Raw genomic sequence first — 11778 nt, 5'->3', positions numbered from 1 at the left:
CTTAGGTGCGGCTCTTTCTTGTTCTCTCCATTGCTCCATCTCCCTCTCTAATTAATGCTTAGCTATGTGAACCCAGGATTAGATCAGGCCAGGGAAATCAATGCCTGACAGCACACAAAAGAAGATGAGGGGAGCCATAGGCATGCTGTCACGTTTTAATCAGGGTGGGTATGGACAGGAGAGGGGTGATAGTTACTCTAAGTGTGTCACGTCAATGCTTATTTGTGTCCACACATGTAAGCGGGCTTTTAGGGACGTTGTCTGTGGGAGAGTTTGGACCCTGAAGTTCCCACTAATCCAGCTGATCCCTGAAAGTCTTGGAGGCGCTCGTGGCTGTGGTGGCTAAGCAGGAGTGTGACCTCAGCAGCCGTAGTCGTGGGAATGGAAGGTACAAGAATATGTGAATCTAGGACAGCAGCTTCCCGTTTTGATTTATTAACTGTTGTTGCAAAACTGTATGAAGAAAAACATTGAATATGTTTGAGAGCCCCCTCATTTTTCATCATAAGGTTGTTTTCCAGTGTTCCAGTGTTTCACCCTAACTCAGAATGTTGTAAAGCTAAATGATATCAAAGTCCAATGCTATGACCTATAAGTTCTTATGGAAGTTCTTGAGAGTGACTATGCTTTGCAAAAGTATGTATACCCCTTAAACTTTTTCATATTTGCATATTCAGACTTGAATGTTGCATAGCAACACAAAATAATTCATAAATGTGAAGAGCAAAGACACTGGAACATTATTTTCAAWATATTTTACAAATATAATTCTGAAAATTGTGGCATYCATTTGTATGTTGCCTCTGTTACTCTGATTCYTCTAAATAAAAATCKAACACAACCAATTGCTTAAAAAAGCCAGGRTTCAACATTGTGTAAGGAGTGAGGTATTTTTTACAGAACAAATATGGTCATAGAGTTTGAAAACGATGCATCGTTTTCCTTCCACYTAAGAGCTCTGCACTACTTGGTATTGGTTTATCAAATAAAATCACARCAAAAGGCARTTAAGTTTGTGGTTGTATGTSTCAAAATTTTGATGGTAGACCAAAATAAACGGTAAAAAAAGCAAACATTCAAACTCCTACATTTGAGACTGAAAAGAGAAAAATACAGTGGCTTACAGTTTGAGTTGTGAGTGTGACTCAGACTATGAGACTAAGCTGAATCTTGAACTAGATGAGACATTATTATAATAAAATAAGGCAATACGTCACTAACAGGGAACTATGACGTTCAAACAGGTAGCAAGTTGAAACCTAAATCAAAACTACAAAGAGGTGGTGAGTTAAAACAAGAAGGGAGGCTGATGTAGGAGTGATGGATATTCTGGGAGGGAAACTGAGGGAAGCTAATGAAATATGGCAGGACAAACAATAAGGAAAAGTATTAAACTATTAAACTATTAAAAAAATGGAACATAAACCAACATAAATATTCACCTAAAAATAAAGTGGAACACAAAAACTAAAAAAAAAACACAAAAACCAGGGATATTTTACTATTCACCTCCAATGAAGATGGTTTTAAATAATAAGATTGGTGTTCCTTTGCTTTAAAGAAACATTTTTTCCAAGTTGTGTTTGCTCCTGCGTTTGACTGAACGTCCTCGGCCTCATGCTGCCATGCAGCTCCAACKGTTTAAGAGAAGCTCCTGAGAGAAGCAACTGCCTTTACAATTAGCAGTAATGACCAATCATTTGTTGTGTGATTTAATGCCAGCCAATAAATGCAGCAAGGCCCTTGAGGACAACATTAAGGCAGAGCACTATCCTAAATGGTGGTGCACTTTTACATGAAAGATTTACATTGATTTTGGAAGGAGTTTGCAATGTGAGTGTGTGTGCGTGGGGGTGCGTCCGCATGTGTGTGGACCATCACAGAGAGATGGAAATTCAAAAACATTTGGCAAAATTTGAAATAAATATCACATTTATTTGATACTTGTTCAAGCTTAGTGTGAGTTTATGTTTTAAAAAATGTACACAGTATGTTTAGATCATCCCAGATGATGCAAATCTGAGCTGGAAATGGATTACTGCTTTTAAACTGAAAATAGAAATGCTGGTCACTAAACACACACACACACACACCCCCCCGCACGCACGCACGCACGCACGCACACACACACACACACACACGCACACACACACACACGCACACGCACACTGCCCTCACCTCGTCTCTCAAGTCCAAAGGACAGAAAACAGACAGGGGCAGGATGGAATGGGTTTTTCTCAGAACTTCTGAGTGTTTTGTTTTTCCACAGCTCCTRAAGAAAAATTCAGAACAAGAGAGCTCACATTCCCTTCATTGGTTTCCACTTCACTGAGACTGAATGTGACTGTTAGAGGCATGATTCTGCAGTATTTTATTGAAATAAACAGCCCAGCAGGCCTTTATCCAACAATTTRAGACTAATCAGAACCTGGTATCAGTGGACCTGAAGGTACCATCTGCCCCAAATACAACAGGCTTTGACYGGRCAGATGTTGGAGGATGTGCATAGCTAATGGATCAGAGAGGAAGACAAGAATGGGAAATGGGAAAAGATCAGGTGTGATAATGAATGAAGAGGGAATATAAATTGGAATTTGCATATAGAGTTGAGACTAAAATTAAACAATAAGATTGAATGGAGAATAGTACTCACCTGAAAATGAATTTTCATATTTTTTTAAATATTAAAATATATTACATGTCTACTGGGAAAGGATACTGCTTTGATGTGAATATGTACAAGTCCCTGGCAGTCTGACCAGTTCAGTTCACCAGTATGTTTAACGTGTGTGTGTCTGAGCTGAATGATGATACACAGAAATGAGACAGCTCAGGATTCAGACATTCCCAGGAATAAAAAAATCCTTCTTTACCCGGTTCAGATTTGATCACAAARAACTTGACGTGTAAAGATTTAAAACTGTGTTTGAGGCATAAAATGTAAAATCTGATGCAATAAATAACTTATTCAATGGCGAGAAAATATAAAAAAGCAAAAAGCTGCCATTACCTGTTGGTTGAGTTGGTAACAGTTGCTACTATATAAACTTCCCCTGAAATACAATCACAAATGTGAAATACAATTTAATATCCTGAACCTTAATCCGAGCCAGGAAAAAATATGGATCTACTAGATATGATCTAGTATAAGAAAATGTTAAATAGTGGTGAGGCCAAACGTAAAGTTGYCATTTTGGTCATATCCTGGCACCAGTGCAACTTTGTGCATCACTAAAAGAACATCATCCACATATGGATGAATGGATGATTTAGTTTTGGCAAAAGAAAAAAAAAAGTGGGTTCAAAAATATATATCCAGATCAAAGAATAAATTCAATTACAGGGAAAATTAAAGTGTCAGTAACTGGCTAACATGTTTTCAATATATGTTTAGATTTTATCTGTATTGTACAGGACACTTATTATTTGGGAGAAATATTTTGAAACTATTCATCACAGAATCTTTTTCTACATGACCACTTTTGAGAGTTTCTGTAGAAACATACTCTGATGATTATTAATGTGGGAACAATCAAGTCTATAACAGCTGCTGGAAGAAAACCTGCATCARCTTACGTCCTTCTGCTAAGAAGAAAAAACTAAATCAAAAGGTCAAATGAGATTAAAAGGTTATTGGAGGACACATGGTGCACAAGTGTTTCTCTCTCTCTTTCTTTTTATTTTCAGTGAGAAAAGATAATCGTGGCTGAGCATCAGTAGCAACTGAGATTTAAAAATAGGTTCTCCTTAAAGTACCAGTGGGGGTGGATTGGTCCTACATATTCTTCTGAAATGCTTTATTCTAATAATGGCCTAACTGGAGCATTGAACAGTGAAATTAAACAACGCTCAAAAGCAAATGGGACAGTCGTACACTGCCTTTTAGATGAAGTCCTGTCTTCTGATTTGGTTTAATTATTTGGAGTGCTACAGTCAGAACATAAAGGATTAGGAGGGTTTGTCAAATGTGCAGWAAGGCAATTTTGGTATTTGGCTGAATTTGAGTCATTTTCTTTGCCTGCTGAACAGAACCATGTTTTGGTCTGGACTTTTGTTAGTGCATTAGAAAGTGAAGTAAAAATATGTGAACAGACACCAGAATATTCAGCAAACGTGGTAAAYGTAAAAAAGGGAGTTTATGTTCTATCTCTAAGCTGTCTGTGTCACAGTGCCAGTCTTATATCATTTTATTGGTTCCATTTTAATATTTTTAAGAACGTTTTTAAATTTTCAGTCATTTATTAGTTTTGTCATTTTATYTGTTTTATCAGTAGGTGAGTGTTACTAGATTAGTGAGTTTGTAGGATAAAGTATTTAAATGTACAGTTGAATTCTTATTAAACTCTTTTATAATATAGAGAAGTTGTCTATTTATTCCATACTCATCTGCATTATCTTGTTGAATGCCAGTGATGCTCTTATATCTTCATCTATAATTTTTAAACCTATCAGGTAGGCTTTATAGACAGAGACTGAGCTATTTGATCATTATCCTCCTGATCATCAGGTGGTGCCTCAACTTTGTAATTTTAATCTACATCACAGGGAATATTTCGTTATCCAATCAAGACTAGACTTTTGCTGTCACAACAATGTGCATTACTATATATCTGATAGAAAAGAATTGCCAGGTTCTGCTGTGTGAGTGTGTGTGTTGTGTGAATGCAAGCTTCTGACTCTGTTCCCGTTTGACAGCTGGGTGTGTCTGGGCTGCTGCCTCCTGCACACCTGCAGGAGATTCCCTCATTTGGCAGAGACACTAAAAGCTACAGAATGTCTTCTCTTCGCCTGATGATTCCTGGTAAAGTTTTGCCAGCATTTCTCTTRGATTCTACCAGAGTTACCTTCACATCTCTAGTGCTTTTTCTGAAAATGTTTTTGCCRTTTTTGCGAAAACCCCTTTTGCTCTGCTGACTTTGTTCCTTCTAATTTGATTACTCAGGTGACTGATCACTTAGAGGTTCCACCTCCATCTGCCCTCAGAGAATCTCCTTGCACTATCTGTCACGAACGCTGACTGCAGTTTCTCGCTCTCTGTCACGGCTTGCCCGCCCGCTCCCCAACACTCCACGCCCACCTGCTAAATGCTTCCAGCTTCTGGCTCATATAACCTGGATTCCTTCAGCACACTCACCTTCAGGATCTACAGACTCCTCCAAACAATCTCCTCTGACAAAGTTAGCTTCATCCCCCCTGCCATGCATTRCCATCCACCTGTATGACTGGATCTAACTTCATCTCACTCTTAAAGTTGCCCTGGATCCAATTCATTTCCCAATCAAGTTAGGACAAAGTCAGGCTAGATATACCAGCAGCTACCTCCATAAAGTGACTTCTATGACCTTAGCATCAGCTTTAGCTAAGAAAAAGCATGATGAGAACCACATGTCTGGAAACCCAGACAGGTTTACTGAGAGTTGACAACCAGATGTGGACCACTCTGAGGAGTTTTGCTTCTGATCTGGCATTTTCCTAGTTATTGTTGGTAAAACTGACAAACCCAAAACCCACAAATTACACACCACAGAAGTTATGAACCTATTAAGTAAATAAGAGCATCGGCACTGCCTCCACAGTGCTGTGCTGCACCTCCGCACCACCATCTGGTAAATTACCGAGTCTATTTTTACTGGATGCCAAAACAAGTGCAGAGCCCATCTAAAACAATCACACCGCACTAATAGGAAAATGAACAAGCATTTTTAAATGATTTCCAAAAGACAGACGACATCTTCTCAAAATCTTAGTTATATTAGTAAATATGAGCATATATTTAAACATACATGCTTTTGAAATTGGTCATTGGAGTAGAGTGCAGCCACAKGCAGAGTTTGCAAACTTTAAGTTCTCTCGTTTTTCTCACATATAATTTTGCCTGAAATTACTGTCAGGTATTATAATTCATAATTGGACAATAAAAAATWAATTGATGTGCTTAGATGCTAAAATCAAAATGCAACATTTGTTTTTATTAATTTTCTTAGTTTTTACAATGATATCACAGTAATTAGTCAAACCAATAATAATCATAGCCTTGCTAGTAAATGTCCACACTTGTTAGCAAGGCTGAAGACCTTGGTCACATAATGGACAAAGTATTTTAAATATAATGGAAAAAGTATCTTAAAAGACATTTAAATGTCTTTTGAAGACAAATGACAGAGGAAGTTAAGGCACAAAGATAAGTATTGAAAAGAGGRAGTAAGACAGGAAGAGGGGAGTTAAGATGACAGAAAAGAAACAAATATTGGAGAGAAGCACCAGCGGAGCATGAGATGAGATGAAGAGTGAAAACTTGGCTGAGAAGTGAGACAGACTSTTTAGAGAGCTAAAGAAATAACTGAACACGAAGTAAAGCTGTGTGATATGGTCAGCAAATTTACAGACCAAAACAACATGATGACTTCCTCACAAAACTCATCTTAAAGTGACAGACAACTCTRGGGATAAATCTGTCCTCTTATTTCCTTGAGCTGTTTAATAAAGACGTGTTGCTATGAGTGGGGCCTCCTGTAAGAAAGTGAAGGATGTCACTTTTCAAATAAATAAATGTTCGTAAAGCATCATTTATGTTGATTTGCATTTCTCTTAGAGCTTCTTAAATCTGTTCGTATGTTCATTTACACACCCAAGATCTTCATCTACTTGTTATTTGCCAAAGTCTTACACAGCATTTACATGCATCAGGGTCTCAATGCCAAACACAGGTTAATATTATGATACAAAGGCAAGATGTTTTTGTTGTCATGATTTCTCAAAATAACTTTTTGAATATAATACTCCAGAGCACCAGCACCTTCAATAAAACCAGCTAACATGTGGACTTTATTGCAGCCGTTTATCACTKGAGGGTGGATGTCTGTCCCTCATAGTTGAAGCTTAATCAGCTGAGTAAGACTGGAGTCGCAGCAGAAGATGCAGTTCAACTTCTGCTGGTTTTGGTTAGAGAGATCCTACAAATCAGAATAAACTGCAGAACAATAGCTAATACAATAAAACAGACAGGACTCAATCAGTCCTGATTGAGGACTCAGGAAAAAAAAAAGTACAGCATCCAGAAGAATCCATGCAGTTCGTCGGGCTACTTCAAGTTTGACTCTCCCTCCACATCTGCAACTACAAGACTTGGATCAGAAAACCCAGCTGATGTTTGACAGCAAGCTGCAGAAACATGTCTCCACACACATCTGGGTACTACTGCAAAGAGAAAGTGCAGAGTTTCCCCWTAAGCAGTGAAAACCAGCCATCGCTGTGGAGGAAGCGGCCGTGTCGCGTTATGGCGACTCGCCAGAGGCACGCATTCTAGAAATGCTCAAATTAAAGGGAAATACTAAGAATGGAGACTGAATAAACAGTCTCCATCAAAACCATCTGATGTATCAAAGTTAACATAAAAAACAGCTTCAACTTTAAGATACAATAAATAACGTTTAATGCTTCTGGTTTTAACTTTTTAGTTGCAACAGCAGGAAATAGTTTTCAGCAGAAGCACTGCAAGGGAAAAACGTTAGCTGATAGCACCAACAGTATGTGTRCAGTATGTCTCCATGTTTGGTTCTGGTTCTGGGGATGCAGAGCAGAACCAGAACCAGAAGACCTGAGTGATCTGGAGGGTTGGTAGAGCAATAGCAGGTGTTTAATGTATTTTGGTGCTAAGCCTTTTCAGTGCTTTATAAACTAACAGAAGTAGTGTAAAGTGTAAAGACTTTCAAACGTCCTGGTTTTAGTGAGAATGCAAGCAGAAGAAAGAAAAACTCACAACATGGTTGTTTCTTGTTATAAGCTCTCTGCTGCCCAGCCACTATAGCAAAACATGCTGCATTACGAGCATGCTCAGTGCAATTTTCAACAACTCTGTAATGTAACAAATGGATTATAGCTCTGACAGGCAAACAGTAGGCTAATAATAATAATACTAAAGGTTACACAATTTTGTCAGAAAGGAAAGGAAAATCAATAATTTTCTTTTCTACATTTAGTGCACAAAATGCCTGGTAARCTAACCAGCCTTTGAGAATTTATTTCTTTATCCTGAAGAAAAGGCTTTACAGGCTTATGGCTGCTTGACCAGTTGTTTGGTTTCTAATTAGTCTGACCTTATATATGTTTTTGCTGACATGACGCTTTGTATTTTACACAGACATCTCATAAGAAAGGCTGCTTTAAACTGGTAAGGCAAACACAAGTTTTAAGTTTCAGTTCTGTGCATAAAACTATTGCTAATGTTTTCTTTGAAGAACTTTTTAATAGTCGTCTTACAAACACGTACAAGTCTCCAATTATTTTGGAGGTCTAATAAGCCTGTACAAAACAAAAAATATATAGTTATTGGAGCAGAGGTCGTACAACGACTGGATGTGTAAAATTGTTGGAGCGCGTTAATTACAACTATTTCTGCAGATGTTTGACTGCATATATCAAGTAGAGTCTCAAAGGTCAAAGCTATAAAAAGGATCACATATTAAACTCCAAAAAAACTGCTCCCCTGTGTAGTGTAAACTTGATGCAATGATTAGAAAATGAGGCTGCCATTTTCTTTTCTTTCTTACCTGCTCAGTCGAGGTTGTCTGATTTCAGTCAGCCGTGCTGTTAAGCGAGATTCTCCAACATCCATATACTGAAGTGCATCTCAGTGCATCCATTATTTTTATGGTCTGTGAAACTAAACTAATAAAATCCTCATTTAGAGTATTAAAAATGAGTCACCTTATCCTTCTGAGTCTCTGCTGAATCAGCACTGTCGTAATCAGCCGGAGACTCACCTCCTTCTGCATCTCATGCCAAGCTGCAGTCAATTCTCTCTTCGTCAGAAATACACAACGAAGGAATKAAGTATGTTTTATTMTTATTATTTATAGAAGGAGGGAATGCACATTGTTTAGCTCCCATAGATGTTCTCCAGTTATTTATAATTATTATATGCATCAGGCATAAGAAGCATTTTGATGTTAATGACAATAAAACATATMATTTAATAAACATAAATCTGTTTTTTGTTTGGTGCATCTATCTTATAACTGACTTTGAAGAAGAAGCAGAAATGWTCTTTATTTTCTGACATTTTCAAATGTGATCAATAAATACATTGCTCTATACATAATYAATGCAGCTCCAGCAAATATTTTAAGACATAGTGAAAGGTGAAAATAGAGGGTTGATGCTTGACATAAATAAAAACACGTACATGTAATTGCTGACATAGTCTYTTGAGAAATAAAGGTAAATATAAWATCTGAGCTCTTCTCAGTCTCACAAAACAAGATTKYCTTAAAAACAAAATTAAAATAAAAGTAAAACCAGAGAATGATGAATAATGATGAATGAATAATCAAAGCGATTTAACTCGCCGTTCAAATTGAATGGTGTTTTAATTACTTAATCTTAAAAGGAATCAATCAATGCAAGATGTTTAGAAAGTCTAATAACTAAAAAGGAGGAATACAGTCCAAACTCAGCCTGCAATTTAATAAGGAGCAAATAATTCATCACACAGAGAGCAAACTGTGGCAGGAATGACCTTCAGCAGAAACCAGTTGGTTCCTTTAGCAGCACTAAAGAAACCTCCAACTGAGTAAATTACTTTTCCAATTAGGTATTACTTTATAATCACTTACAGGTGACGGGAAATACACTGATTATATCTTCATCATTACATTTTTTAGTATGTGGAATAATATTAAGCAGCAAGTGAGCATCTTATTCTGAAAGTTGATGTGCTGGAAGCAGAAGAAATGGTTTAGCAGAAGGATTTGACCTGATGATGGTACCATGGGTCAAAGCGTTCCCAAAGCTGAAACATCTGGCTTGTACCAAATCTGCTGTGGTCAGTATCTATCAAAAACAGTCCAAAAAGGGAACAGGATACTCAGGGTGATGCCTTTCTACTCAAGTAGAACAAATAATAGGCACACGAGCAACAAATGAGGTGCCCTGATCCGATGAAGCAGTTTTTTCTTTTACATGGATGTATGTCACTCACCTGGGGAACACAAGGCACCAGGCTGCACTGTGAGACAAAGGCAGGCCAGTTGAGTTGCTGTGATGCTTTGGCTGCTGCCAGCTATTTGGATGTTACATTCAGTCATATCCCCTATGTTTTGCAGATCATGCACTCCCTTATGACTATGGTTGTAGTTTGGCAACCGGGTCCTCGCCTCCTGCAAGCTATCATTCTAAATAGCGAAGGGTCCAGACCCTCTGAGCAAAGCAAAGTGTAGAACCCGGGGCTGGTTCATACTAAGCCAAAACCCTCAAATTTGTTGCAGGACCCTCAGACTAATCCAAAACTATTTTTCCTTATGGCAGAGTGCACCGGCAAACTACAGCTTTGAAACAGTGCAGAAAATCTACATCATTGTTCACAGATCCCAGATCTTGAGGTCATAGATTCATGAAGGGACATCTAAGTCTACATAAAGGAGCTGCTGCTAACATCTTGGTACCAGATACCACAATCCTCCTAGTCTAGTCCATAATTTGACAAGTCAGGGTTGTTTTGGCAAAAAAGGGGAGCAAAACCCCCTACAAACAGCTCCAATGTTAGATTTTCAGTCTAGTTTGCCATCATGGCAAACTTCCAGTAATCAGTTATTTAAGATAATGAAATAATTTACTTCACGTACATTGGTTTAAAAGAAAAATATTGCTCCTAGTGTAATTAGTTTTGCTTCTGATTATTTGCAGCCCATTTGTTTGGCCCACAGGATCATCTGTGTGATGTGACCAACAAAAAGTCCCTCAATCTCCTTGTAAGTCAGCCTTATGTCACAGTCTGACATCACTTAACACCTTTAGCTGACCATCAATCAATAGGTGCTGCTGCTGTTTGAGCAGCGTTACAGTTTAATTAGCAGCTCTGATTTTCATTGGGGTATTTATCTATTGGTCTATAGATGACCTCTATTGGGACTAATTTTGTATGAAAAGGTTTTCATTCATCTCTTAACCCCCATGTGGTCTGGTGATATGAAGACAGCAGGACAAAAATAAGGTTAAAAAAGGTAAATAATTTGACCCAACTTAGTGGCCTTCTGAGTTTATGCCTTCGTTTCGTCAACCAGATATATAATAAACTTTACTGCAGAGTGGCAAGCATTTGTTTTGCGTCTTTACTCTGCTTCCCTCCTCTGATGCTTTAAATAGTCTGAGCAATCACATCGACAGCCCCGGAGACCACAAACCCACTGCAGAGCCCGAGATTCACGGCATTTAAATAAATAAAAACCAGGCAAACGAAGAAAGCGATGTTTGATAATGCAGGGCGAGGATGAAAAAGTGCAGGAGATTAGCTGGAGATATGCTGTATGCTGATGGGGAAGAAATGTGGTGTGCAGGAAGCAAGAGGAATAAATAAGAGAAGAACCACCTCGGGTTTAGAGCTTGATGATGGGCTGGGAGGAGATTTAATTCAGAGAAGGTATTTCATCTTCTCTGGAGCTAACTAGCACAAATTAGTGTGACGTTTTTATTTTAAATTCCTGTAAAGCTACTGACACACTGCTTCCTATCTTTGAACATTTATTGGTTTTTCATTTTTTAGACAGTAAGGCTTGTCATGTATTTGAAGCATTTGTGCTACTTTTAATATTTCCCCCTATCGCATTTGTCTTGGACAATCAGTGCAGAATCCAGTTTTTAATTGTGCCAGAATRGTGTAMATTTTTTYTWATTTTTCTGTAACATGAAACTGTTACAGAAAAAAATGAAACTGTCTTGTTTCATTTATTCTTTTCTAAATTTAGAGATTAATTGATCAAGRTCTGCTGATAAATGTCCCTC

The 11778-nt window shown here is 37.9% G+C and overlaps 1 long non-coding RNA gene across 1 annotated transcript; it reads left to right on the top strand.

Moving 5' to 3' along the window:
- The first annotated feature begins 270 nt into the window (after positions 1–270).
- LOC108166854 (uncharacterized) lies at positions 271–6550 on the top strand. The gene is made up of 3 exons (XR_001777252.1): positions 271–388; positions 4696–4801; positions 4943–6550. It is a non-coding gene; the product is annotated as an uncharacterized LOC108166854 (long non-coding RNA).
- The last annotated feature ends 5228 nt before the right edge of the window (positions 6551–11778 follow it).

The sequence above is a fragment of the Poecilia reticulata genome, linkage group LG14, assembly GCF_000633615.1.
Source record: "Poecilia reticulata strain Guanapo linkage group LG14, Guppy_female_1.0+MT, whole genome shotgun sequence".
Lineage (NCBI taxonomy): Eukaryota > Metazoa > Chordata > Actinopteri > Cyprinodontiformes > Poeciliidae > Poecilia > Poecilia reticulata.
This window is presented reverse-complemented; position numbering and strand designations above follow the sequence as displayed.